This window comes from Crocodylus siamensis, chromosome 11 (assembly GCF_052110815.1).
Source record: "Crocodylus siamensis isolate JL-2025a chromosome 11, ASM5211081v1, whole genome shotgun sequence".
In the NCBI taxonomy this organism is placed as follows: Eukaryota; Metazoa; Chordata; order Crocodylia; family Crocodylidae; genus Crocodylus; species Crocodylus siamensis.
In genome coordinates this window covers 38,702,784-38,716,000 of record NC_143405.1, presented here as the reverse complement: position 1 = coordinate 38,716,000, position 13,217 = coordinate 38,702,784, and the positions used below count along the sequence as shown (strand labels likewise).

The window sequence follows — 13,217 nt, the reverse complement described above, 5'->3', positions numbered from 1 at the left end:
TCTTCAGCAATGACCTGGAAGATGGCATAGAGCACACCCTCAGCAAGTTTGCAGACAACACCAAGCTGGGGGAAGTAGTAGATATGCTAGAGAGTAGGGCTAGGATTCAGAGTGACCTAGATAAATTGGAGGATTGGGCCAAAAGAAATCTCTTGAGGGTCAACAAAGACAAGTACAAAGTTCTGCACTGAGGACAAAACAATCCCATGCACCAGTATAGGCTGGGGGATGACTTGCTGTGCAGCTCTTCTGTGAAAAGGACATGGACGTTATAGTGTACAATAAAAAATGCCCTTGTTGCAAAGAAGACTAACAGCATACTGGGCTGCATTGGTAGGTGTGTTGCCTGCAGGTCAAGGGAAGTGATTATTCCCCTCTATTCAGCAGTGAAGCCATATCTGGAGTACTGTGTTCAGTTTTGGGCTCCCCACTATTGAAAGGATTGGACAAATTGGAGAGAGTCCAGCTGAGGGCAACAAAAATGGTTCGGGGGCTGGGGCACATGCTTTACAAAAAGTAGCTGAAGGAACTGGGCTTATTTAATCTGGATAAAAGAAGATTGAGAGGGGAATTAACAGCAGCCTTCAACTACCTGAAGGGTGGTTCCAAAGAGACTGGAGCTAGACTGTTCTCAGTGATGGCAGATGGAGCAACAGCCTCAAGTTGCAGCCAGGAAAGTTTAGGTTAGCTATTAGGAAGAATATTCTCACTAGGAGAGTAGTAAAACACTGGAACAGGTTACCCAGAAAGGCTGTGGAATCTCTGTCCTTGGACCTGGCTAGACAAAGCTTTGGCTGGGATGATCTAGTTGGGGTTGGACTAGATAATCTCCTGAGGTTCCTTCCAACACTAATTTTCTATGATTTTATGATACTGTCAGCAAACAAGTTTAACTCACCAAGGACAAGAAGGGTAGATTCATGTCTTAATAAACATGTGTTAGAAACTTAAAAAAAATCTGGGACAAAATATTATGGCTATGAGAGCCCTGTATACCTCCCCACTTCGGCAGAGAGGAGCTGAGATCTGTGGATCCCAGCCAGGGAAGTTGGTCCCAAAACATAATCCCCTGACAATCTGGAAGTCCCTGATTTTTGCTAGGAAAAAGTTCCAGCAAAACAAAACTAAAATCTGAAAAAAGGCTATAATACTAACTAGCAAATGAGAACCACCAATAAGATGGAATCTGGCTGATCCAAAGCCCAAGTTCACCTAATAGTGTGGATAAAAATCAACGTTAAAAAACAAACAAAACAAAAAACAAAAACAAAACAAATAAAAAAATTGCTTTTTTCTTTAAATCAGATTTTGTTTTACTTAATCAGTTTTTATTTGTAATGCTTTAAAAAAACCTATATAAAGATATTTTTAATTTATGTTAGAGCTCAAAGATATCATCATGGAATAGGGATTATTACTTGTAATTATATACAATGAGACAATATATTCATGTACACTTTTTAGAACATTTTTATAAATATGTCACAACAGGCCATAGAATATATTAGGGACCCAATTTTGGGCGGTTCCCAGAGGCTCCTCTATAGATTCGTAAAGTTAAAAGACCCAATGGGACTCAGTGTTTAATCTAGAAGATCCCATTAAGTATATCTCTGATGCTTAGTTTCAGTTCTCAAACTGGATTTGTGTCATTAGAAATAACATCCTTGTTAACAGCAGTATATGGAGATGACAGAGAACAGACTGATTACCTACCCATCATCCCTATTGTCTCTCTGCAAGTGTGTGTACACAGAGTCAAGCCCTTACCTCTCTCTAAAAGTGCAAAGTTTCAGGAAGTTAAATAAATAGAGGATTGTTGGGGGTGGACTACATCTGGGCAAGGAGGAGTCTGGAGATAAATGCAAGGAGGGGGAGGCAGTAGAAACAGAAGAAAAACATTTTGAGCAGACTATTCCAGAAGTCTTGAGGGATAAGTTTCTGAGTATAGCATCTCCAATGATCTGAGATCTAGTGTAGGAAAAGGGAAAACTTACCATGGCAGCAGGCTTGCCAGGCTTTAAAAAGACCCTATTTTGGAATATTTTAATGAAGGTTATATCATAGATTTCATACACATTAGAGCTGGAAGGGACCTCGGAAAATCATCAAGTCCAGCACCCTGCCCGAGGGACAGGAAGTCAGCTGGGGTCACAGGATCCCAGCGAGCGAAACATCCAAATTTCTCTTGAAGGTGTTCAATGTAGGTGCTTGAATCACCTCCAATGGCAGTCTATTCCAGACCTTGGGGGCTCGGACAGTAAAGAACTTCTTCCTTATGTCCAGCCTGAAACAGTCTTGCAGTAGTTTATAACCGTTCGACCTTGTCATCCCTTGGGGCGCTTTGGTGAACAAATGTTCCCGCAGATCCTGGTGGTCACCCCTGATAAACTCATAGGTGGCTATCAGATCACCCCTGAGCCTGCGCTTTTCCAGGCTAAAGAGCCTTATAGCTCTCAGCCTATTGTCATAAGGTCTGTTTTCTGGACCTCTGATCATGCACATGGCTCTTTGCTGGACTCTCTCAAGCTTCTCCACAACCTTTTTGAATTGTGGAGCCCAAAACTAGAAGCAGTACTCCAGCTGCAGCCTCACCAAGGCCGAGTACAAGCGGAGAATGATGTCTCGGGATTTGCTTGAGAAGCATCTATGGACGCAAGCCAGCGTTTTGGTTGCTTTACTAGCTGCAGCATCGCATTGCAGGCTCATGTTCATCTTGTGGTCAGTGATGACCCCAAGTCTCTTTCTTCCGTAGTGCTAGCCAGCGTAGCACTGCCAAGCCTGTAAGGATGCTGCAGGTTTTTTCCTCCCAAGGTGGAGAACCTTGCATTTTTCAGAGTTAAACACAATCAGGGTCTCATCTGCCCATTTGCTGAGCCTGTCCAGGTCAATCTGTATCGCCCTCCCATCTTCAGGTGTGGATGCTTTGCCCCAGAGTTTGGTGTCAGTGGCGAACCTAGCCAGTCCGCTTCTGACTCCAATGTCTACATAATTAATAAAGATGTTGAACAATATGGGTCCAAGGACAGAGCCTTGGGGGACCCCATTGGTCACAGGGCACCATGATGAATGACTTCCATCTATTACCACCCTCTGGGTCTGACCACAGAGCCAATTTCCAAGGCCACAATTGGCCAGTTTCACCAAGAGGTGATCATGGGATACCAGATCGAAGGCTTTTTTGAAGACAAGATATATGACGTCAATCTCTTCTCCCTTGTCCAAGTAATAGGTCACCCGGTCATAAAAGGAAATGAGATTGGTCAAGCAAGACCTACCCACAACAAACCCATGCTGGCTATCCCTCAGGGTGTTGACGTTGGCCAGTCCATTAAGGATGGCCTCTTCAATAAGCTTTTTTAAGACCTTCCCCGGGATAGAGGTCAGGCTGATGGGCCTGTAGTTTGCCGGATCCACTTTCCTCCCTTTCTTGAAGATAGGCACCACATTGGCCTTCTTCCAGTCTTCAGGCACTACACCAGAGCACCAGGAGTTCTCAAAGATCCATGCCAGGGGCTGGGCTATGATGCTCACCAGCTCCCTGAGTACCCTGGGGTGTAGACTGTCAGGGCTGGCTGACTTGAAGGTATCCAGCCTCTCAACATGTTCCTTCATGAGGTCAGCATTGATGGAGGGCAAGGAATCATAGTTTCATAGTAGCTAGAGTCGGAAGGGACCTAGGTAGATCATCTAGTCCGACCCCCTGCCTTAGCAGGAAAGAGCACCGGGGTCAGATGACCCCGGCAAGGTGCTCATCTAACTTCCTTTTAAAAATCCCCAGGCTAGGAGCCTGCACCACTTCCCCTGGAAGCTGGTTCCAGGCCCTAGCCGCCCTGACTGTGAAGTAGCGCCTCCTAATATCTAATCTAAACTTACCCTCCGCCAGTTTGTGACCGTTATTCCTGGTCACTCCTGGCAGCGCACGGGGGAACAGGGACTCCCCCAATACCTGCTGATCCCCCCTGACCAGTTTGTAGCAGGCCACAAGGTCCCCCCTTAACCTTCTCTTGTGGAGGCTAAACAGGTTCAGGTCCCGTAGCCTATCCTCATAAGGCCTGCCCTGCTGACCCCTGATCATACGAGTGGCCCTCCTCTGAACTCTTTCCATATTGTCCACGTCCCTCTTGAAGTGTGGCGCCCAGAACTGGACGCAGTACTCCAGCTGCGGCCTGACCAGTGCCGCATAGAGGGGGAGGATCACCTCCCTGGACCTGCTCGAGATGCATCTGTGGATGCATGACAGGGTACGGTTGGCCTTCTTGACTGCCTCCCCACACTGCCGGCCCATCTCCATCGTGGAGTCAATGACGACTCCAAGATCCTTTTCTGTCTCCGTGCTGGCAAGAGGGGAGTTCCCCAACCTGTAAGTGTGGTGCCGGTTCTTCCTCCCCATGTGCAACACCTTGCACTTATCAGTGTTAAACCCCATCCTATTCTCATCCGCCCACCGTTGCAACCTGTCAAGGTCAGTTTGTAGCCTATTGCACCCTTCTAGTGCACCCACATCCCCCCACATCTTAGTGTCATCAGCAAACTTGAACAGGGTGCTTTCTACCCCGTCATCCAAGTCACTGATGAAGATGTTGAACAGTGCAGGCCCGAGGACCGAGCCCTGCGGAACCCCACTGCCCACATCCTTCCAGGTCGAGAAGAACCCATCCACTACCACCCTCTGGGTGCGGCCCTCCAACCAGTTGGCGACCCATTTGACCGTGTGGGCATCGACACCACAGTCTCCCAGCTTTTTGATGAGGAGAGGGTGAGAGACAGTGTCGAAAGCCTTCCGGAAGTCCAGAAAGACTACATCCACAGCAACCCCTGCGTCTAATGATTTGGTGACCTGATCGTAAAAGGCCACCAGGTTGGTCTGACAAGACCTGCCACTGATGAACCCATGTTGGTTGCCCCTGAGCATGCATTCCCCCGCAAGGCCCTCCTGGATGTGTGCCAGGAAAATTTTTTCAAAGAGCTTACCCGGGATTGAGGTCAGACTAACTGGCCTGTAATTTCCCGGGTCCTCTTTTTTTCCCTTTTTGAAGATAGGGACCACATTGGCCCTCTTCCAGTCCTCCGGCACCTCGCCAGAGCACCACGAGTGCTCATAGAGCCGTGCCAGGGGTCCCGCAATGACCTCAGCCAGTTCCTGTAGAACCCTAGGGTGAAGATCGTCCGGACCAGCGGACTTGAACACGTCCAGCCTCTCCAGAAGTACCCTAACTAACTCCTCGCTAACCCTTGGCCCAGGCGTGTCTCTCTCGGGGCCCGAGGGGGGCCCAGCAGGGAGGTGGCTGAACTGGTCCCTACTTAGGAAGACAGAGGCAAAGAAATCATTAAATATGTTAGCTTTGTCATCTGGCGTGATGACTAAGTTGCCCATCGTGTCCTGCAGGGGCCCCACATTACCCGGGACCCTCTTTTTACCCCCTATGTATTTGAAGAAGGACTTCTTATTGTCCTTAATCCGGGAAGCTAGTCCTATCTCCAACTCTGCCTTGGCCCTCCTGACTGCCCCCCTACATCCTCTGGCGACGATAACATAGTCCTTCTTGGCGAATCATCCTCACCCGGACCTCCCTGTCCCATACTGGGCATGGGCATCCCATGGGACTGATGAAAGACCAACACAAAGTACTCATTTAATAGGTTGGCTTTTTCCTGGGCGTCAGTTGTCAGTTGTCCCATCTGGTTCAGCAGGGGTCCAATGTTGCTCTTGCTTTTCCTCCGGCTCCCCACATATCTGAAAAAGGACTTTTTATTGTCCTTGATACAAGACAATAAACAACAAGAATACACCTCAAACCACAAGAATGCATAGTTTCATAGTTTCTAGGGTCGGAAGGGACCTGAGTAGATCATCTAGTCCGATCCCCTGCCATGGCAGGAAGGAGTACTGGGGGCCAAACGACCCCAGCAAGGTGTTCATCTAGCCTCTTCTTAAAAACCCCCAGGGTAGGAGCCTGCACCACTTCTCTTGGAAGTTGGTTCCAGATCCTAGCCGCCCTGACAGTGAAGTAGCGCCTCCTGATACCCAGCCTAAATCTACCTTCCACCAGCTTGTGACTGTTATTCCTGGTCACTCCTGGCAGTGCTCGGGGGAACAGGGACTCCCCCAATGCCTGCTGGCCCCCCCTGACTAGTTTATAACAGGCCACTAGATCCCCCCTTCAGCCTTCTCTTCTGGAGACTGAACAGGTTCAGGTCCCTCAGCCTCTCCTCATAAGGCCTGCCCTGCTGTCCCCTGATCATGCAAGTGGCCCTCCTCTGGACCCTCTCCATGCTCTCCACATCCCTCTTGAAGTGTGGCGCCCAGACCTGGACACAATACTCCAGCTGTGGCCTGACCAGCACCGCACAGAGGTGGAGGATCACCTCCTTGGACCTGCTTGAGATGCATCTGTGTATGCATGACAAGGTACGGTTGGCCTTCCTGACTGCCTCTCCACACTGCCGGCCCACGTTCATCTTGGAGTCAATGATGACTCCAAGATCCTTTTCCGCCTCTGTGCTGACAAGAGGGGAGTTCCCCAACCTGTAGGTATGGTGCCGGTTGTTCCTCCCCAGGTGCATCACTTTGCACTTGTCTGTGTTGAATCCCATCCTATTCTCGTCTACCCACCCTTGTAACCTGTCTAGGTCCGATTGTAGTCTGTTGCTTCCATCTAGCGTGCCCCCATCCCCCCACATCTTAGTGTCATCAGCAAATTTGAACAGGGTGCTTTTCACCCTCTCATCCAAGTCACTGATGAAGATGTTGAACAGTTCTACTTTTTGTAGAAAACAATAATCAAATTGAGGCTTCCTGGCCAATTATTTATATTGTTATTTGGGTCATGATTTAAATCAATATGATTTAAAACAAATCTACCCTATCACCTAGGAATGTCAAAAAGGCCCTATGAGATCCTGTCCATGAACCCTGATATCCTCCCCCTCTCCTACCATATGATTCTAGGAAAGCCAATGCATAATATCCATAAGCCTTATCTTGCAAACATTTATAAACATGAGGACCCAAGGGCACTTACTCATGTGTACAAGTGTTTGCAAAGCTTCCTCTACATACACATTAAATGAGACAGTGCAAATTCTGCCCTGAGTTATAAGTCAAAATTCAGCTGCCCATTCATAAAAATGCAGCAGGGTGTCTTCTCTCAGATAGTCAACAAACAACCACTAAACAGAGCTGAAACGGGCTGAATATGTCCAGGAGAAAGCGTGCAAGGATTGTACTTGCATGCTGCAGTATGCCTAGAGTTTGCAAGACAAGAAAAAAGTCACCATTCAACAAGCAGAGACCCTCTCTACAGATAATGAAAGAAGTTAACTAAGTTTGCTCAAGCTGAGCTTTAGGAGGCAGTCAAAGCTGAACCAGGACCACCAAATTCAATCATAGAGATGTTCAATGAGCCTATACTGCAGTTAAGAGGGGGAGCCTTCAATTCAATTAAAAAAAAATTAGCATTTATCTAGAGGTTGGCACCCTACAGCCTGCAAAGCCATTTGATCTGGCCTGTGGACTTGGTACTTCAACAGCAGTTGCTTTCCCTTACTGCCACAGAGAAAGGTACCAGCTGCAAGCACTCTTCCCAAATCTCCCTGCATGCTGCAAGGAAAAACATTGGCAGTGGCTGAGTCCCAGTACCTACCCACCCACCTCTGACCCGAACTGGGTCAACCCAGCGTATGGTCTTAAAAAGTTTCCAACTACTGATCTAGCTCAGTGCTTCTCAACCAGGATACCATGGTACAACTAGGGTACCACTGTGAAATTCTTTTAAAAGTGCCACAGGATGCCATAGGCAGACAAGGTTCTTTGGGTAAATCTGATGATATCTTTTATTAGACCAACTCAAATAGTTGGAAAAAGAAGACTCTTTCCAATTATTTGAGTTAGTCTAACAAAAGATATCAGATTTACCCAAAAAACCTTGTCTGCCTACGTCCTTAGACCAGCACGGCTACAACCTACACCCCTGTAACAGGTTGCCATGTAATATTAGAATTCTTAGTTGTGAAAATACTTGAACAAGGTAAATCCAGAGATTTCAAATAAGAATCCACAGCGTTGGAGCCATTCGGACCTGCTGTGGTCCTTCCGAGTTCTTTGCGACACAAGAATTGTTCTATTACTTTTCCGTAATCAAGTGAAAACTAAGAGCTGGCATTTTCAAAGGGAGTCTCTTGCATCTAACAAGATTGAGAATGACTGATTTAGCTATTCTCAGAGACTTCAACATACATTTCTTCCCTACGCAAGCCAAATTACTTGCAGTACAACTTGCTGTATAGAAGCCTCTGTAACAACTTTGTGACTTTGTTGCTCTGTCAACATAGACAAGTGGTACAACTTAATTATACCAAAAGAATCAAATGGCACAACTGCCACAGGCCATTGACCTTTACTGATCATCATGTTGGCTAAAAGTATGGTTTCTGGTGATGTTTTTATGCAGCAGTTATATTAGCAAAAAGGTATTTTTCATGGAATATCGTATTCCGTTCCAATTCCCCCAAAAAGTAAATGCATTGCAGTCTTCCCCACTGTAATCTAATTCTACACAAGGAGGCAAATTTTAGCATGCACAAGGCATTAGTGTGGAAACAGCTGTATCTTTATAAAAGGTGCTATATGGGAAGCTATACTAGCATAAGGACTTAATTCTTGTGTAACTGAACGCACATCCATGTTGCAGGAGGCATAAACATTTCGGTTTAAAAACAAACCTTATACCTGCTTCTAACCAACAGTTTTAAACCAGCACAGAATCCACGCGTGAACAATATTCAAAATCCTCTCCAGCTCTGGAACAAGGAGGCTATTCTGGAACAAAGATGGGGAACTCGTTGTAGGTGGGTTAGATGCTGCTGATCTGTCAGAGAGCCGCAACAACAACTAGGCTCCAAACACCATGTCTGAATCCAGTGCCTCTGGGCGCTGAGTGCCAACCTAAGAAACCGGACACTAATGTGACTTAGCAACAATAACGTCTTTTCCTCCTGTGCCAGGAGAGGGGAAGAAAGGCCAACTGCTATCACAGAGCCAGTGAGATCAAAAGACCATTCAGCGGGTGGTGCAAACTGTGCGTGTCTGATTACACCCTCCTCCCAGAGACTCCTCAGCTCTGGACATGGGTAGAGAGTCCAGCAGAGGCACGGAGCACAAAGGACAGTAAGACAAGAGGCGCGGTGGCATGGCGAGCGGGGGCCAGGGACAAAATGCCCCATCCTCTTGCCTGCTGCCTGGAGCCCTTGGCCTGCCAGGCCCTGAAAGTCAGACGGCTCCGTCTCCAAGCATGTGCAAGGAACACGGCTTGAGGTGCCCGGGCCCCTGCGCCCGCCACCTGGCGCCCAGGAAGATTAAGCAGCTCTACTCCCCCGCGCCTCCCTCCCGGCTTGCGTGAGGCACACGCGGGAGCTGCGTGAGAAGCAGTGTCGCCCCCACCCCCGCCGCCCGGGGCACATGCCCGCGCGCTGCTCGGGGCTGCAGCCTCGACGCTGCGGCTGGTCCCGCCGCCGGGCTGCGGGGGCCTGGCCGGGCCTCCCCCGCGCCAAGAGCGGACACTTACCCCGTGCGTGCGGGTGCGGAGGGAGGGCGGTGCTGCCGCGGCTCCGGCCGGGGGTGCCTGAGCAGGAGGGGAGGGACCAGCCAAGTTGCGCTCAAGCTGACCAACGGCGAGGAGTGTTTACCTAACCTGAGAGCCGGGGCGAGGGCCCATCAATCACGGCTGGTCGCAGCCTGCCGCGGCCCGCGGGCACCTCGGCCCCCCGGGCTGATGCTGCGGAGCGGCCGCCGAGCCGCCGGGCGCCCACCTGGGCCGGGCAGCCAGCTGCGGCCAGGCGCTCAAACCAAGGCTCGGGGGTGGAAAGAGGGAAACCTGGAAGCTTTTACTCCGTACTAGGAAGGAGGAGGCTCCCCAGCAGCCTGTCCCCCTACAACACCTTCCAGCAGCTCGTGGAGGCATCCAGTCCACAAAGCAAGGGAAGAGCTGGACATATTGAAGCAATGAAAGAGTTTGTTTTATAGCAGGCAGAGAAGAAAAAATCTGCATTCTATTTCCTGCTTTCAAAAAAGGGGGGAAAACTCCAAGCCCGCTTCACTAGGCCACACAAAACTGCCCGGCCGCGTCAGTTTGCTGAAGTTAAGCTCAGACCTTCCTTAAAAAAATGATTATAACTCAGTGCTTAAACACTGCACTAGGGACTGCTTGTATGTGTTCTTCAGGTTCCACTGCCGGCTGCTGAACTCCACACGTCTATCTGCTTGCTTTGCACTGACTCCAGATTTGCAGAGGGTCGTTGCAATTGTAAGCTCAGTATCAGATCAGCCGCTTATCGTATGTATGTGAAGACAGGGACTGTTTACAGAACCCCCATCCTGGCAAGCATTAAAAACAAGTTCCAAGGAAGGAACAAAGGCCTGGGAGTACTGGGTAACCAAGAAAATATCCTCAATAGCTGGAAAAGAATAACTCAGGGCCCCTCTCTACATGCGATTGCAAAGAATAACTTCCAAATGGAGGAAGTTTAGTGTAGCTTTCTACATTCTTGGACAGGGGGAGACTGGCTGTTGACTCACCTGGTAAATAACACAGGTTCTTGTAGTATGGAGTACACATGACTTTTGCTTCTATTTCTGCCATAAGAGACTCTACTGATCCTGGGCTGCTCAATCTCTCTGTGCCTTAGTGCACTATCTATATAAAACAAAAAACAAAAAAAAGGACACTACATCCCTCCAGGAGCAGGCCATGCAAGGTAAAAATGGCCAAGTTGTTTCTGGACTATAGAGGTCCTTGTGGATTTAACCACCACAGATGAGACAAGTAGAATAAGACCCAGACTGCAGTTGAGCCACTCATGAGAGAGTCTCAATATTGTGCAAGTTCTTTGTCCAAACATCTGCCTAGACAAGTGATGCTCGACCTCCAGCCTACAGGGCCACAGTCATCCAGCCTGTGGGGCTCCCCTCAGATCTGGAAATTCGGGGGCATGGGAATAGTGAGAGTGTTAATTGCTCACTAAGTCACAGCAATTAACGCTATCACTGCCCCTCCCTGCTGCCAAATTTCTGGACCCATGGGGAGTTCCACATGGCAGATCATGCTGGCATGTGGTTGCTCCATGGCCAGATCTAGTGCCTGGGGTTATACCAGCACGTCAGATGGCACCCATGGACCAACCAGCAGAATCCAGCCCACTACACTGCTCATCCAGCCTGCGGAGAAACAGAGATTGAGCACCACTGGCCTAGACCACTATTCCACATAAAGTTCTCTCTCTGCTCAGACCTTGTACGGTGAAAATCAAACAGTGCTGAGAGACTTTTAATGAAGTGAGATTTTCAAAAAGCTCATTTATGTATGAAACTCATATAGGCACTGAACCAAAGGGCCAGATTTTGAGATGGGTTCAGAACCCAGCATCTCCTATTGTGTCAAATTGAAGTACATTTTCAGGATACTTCTGACCCAGCATGCTGGGTTCCTGAAACTCTGGCCACTGTGTGGTGTCTAAGGGGGCCTATACACAAGCAGCGAGGCTGCTCCGGGGTGCTGTAATTACAGTGGTTTGGAACAGACTTGATTAAGAAAGTCTGCTGGAGCGTGGTAATTACCACACTCCAGCAGCCTCCAGCATTGTGTGTATCAATGTCCCTCCACTTAAAATTGGCAGCGGGGTCACTTTATCTAAAGCTCTTTCGACAAGCTTTAATTAAAGTGTTCCCACCATTGCCATTTTTAAGGACAGGTACACTGATACACAAGATGCCCTGGGCACTGTAATTAGAGCAGCTCTTGGAGCTGTTATAATTAAAGTGCCCCCCTCCCCATTTCTGGACCACATACCTTAAGTGGGAGCTGAGCTCTTTTAAACACCAAATCTGAACTGTGCAGCCCACAGTAACATGGCATCTGGTCTCTGACACCATCTAGTTCTTAAGAAAACACAACTACTATATTGTGCAATATTAAACAAGGAGACAGGCATAATTTTCTGCTGATAATCACTGTATACCCTCAAGAAATGCAAAATGATTGTGTTAAGCAAAAACGTTACTGATTATATTGGGAAGAAACTTCCATCAAAATGACCTTTTTTCTTATGTGGGATGTCCCAGCCAAAAAGTCAAAACCTCAGTGAAGAACAGACAGATTTTAGGCATCGGGACTCAGGTAACTTCCTATCTATAAACAGAAAGAACAGAGTTTTTCAGGTGCAAGTGCAGCTTATATTCTCTTTAACCAGTTGCTTACAGTAGATATCTCTGAGTGTTAAGTGCTGTCAACCAAGTGCAAAACTGCACAGGAAAAGAAATAGAGGCATGCATCTGGAGTTCCTTGCCTGAAGTCACACATTAGGTTAGTGACAGAGCTGGGGGAAAAACTTATCTTTCCTGACACCTAGATCTCCAGTACCTTTCCCACACAGTCCTGGATGATACTGTAAAGTAACCTGTTCTCAGCTACTCATATATGTGAAATGGGAATGACCATGAGATCCAGTAGTGATTTTAGGCATCTTAGGCTATGTTACAACTTCCACCTAAATTTGTTCCTCTTTTTCGTAGAACGCTGCCTCACCCCAGCTGATATGAATCTCTGAATCAGCACCGAAACGCCAAAAAAAGATTTGGCCAAATTGAAACAAAACTGTGATCCAAAACACCAGAATGAATCACTGGCCCTCCAAAATGGCTGAATCTGAAACAGAAATGAAACATAGCCATTTTGCACAGCCCTAGTGTGTAGGTGACCATGCTCCCCAGAGAAAGGGGCCAGTGCTATCCCCCTTACCAGTAGCAGATGTGCACATAGAACGTGGTAGAGACCCTGGGATCTGGTTCACATTCTTAGGCAGCTGGAGAATTTCCAAACAAAAGTTATAGGAAAGGAGAAAGAAACTGGAAAAGAAGATGCAATTTTTCACAATCCCTGACCATACACATGCAAAAGCAAGGAAGAATTTCTTAACCAATGATTCACTAATTGTACAGTTAGTGTCAGGAAATCTACTACCAAGTACCCAATACTTTTTGTCTGATAACTCTACATTTCTCATAAAGATGGGTTGCCACATTGCTGCATGTTTTCCTTATGGCTACCTCATTCCCACACCCAACCAGCAGTACTCATGTTGACTAACCACTAAGCAGAACTGAACATTTGTCATGTGTGGGTGGACTCAATGTGAAATTATTTTCTCACATTTTTGCATCC

General features: G+C 47.7%; 1 protein-coding gene across 1 annotated transcript in view; it reads right to left on the bottom strand.

Annotated features, from left to right (window-relative positions):
• FBLN2 (fibulin 2) overlaps positions 1-9,939 on the bottom strand; it is a 247,445-nt gene extending 237,506 nt beyond the window's left edge. Inside the window, exon 1 of the mRNA XM_090021495.1 lies at positions 9,567-9,939. The gene's annotated coding sequence lies outside the window, so the exon portion shown is untranslated. The remainder of the gene's footprint in view (positions 1-9,566) is intronic.
• Between the last annotated feature and the right edge of the window lie 3,278 nt (positions 9,940-13,217).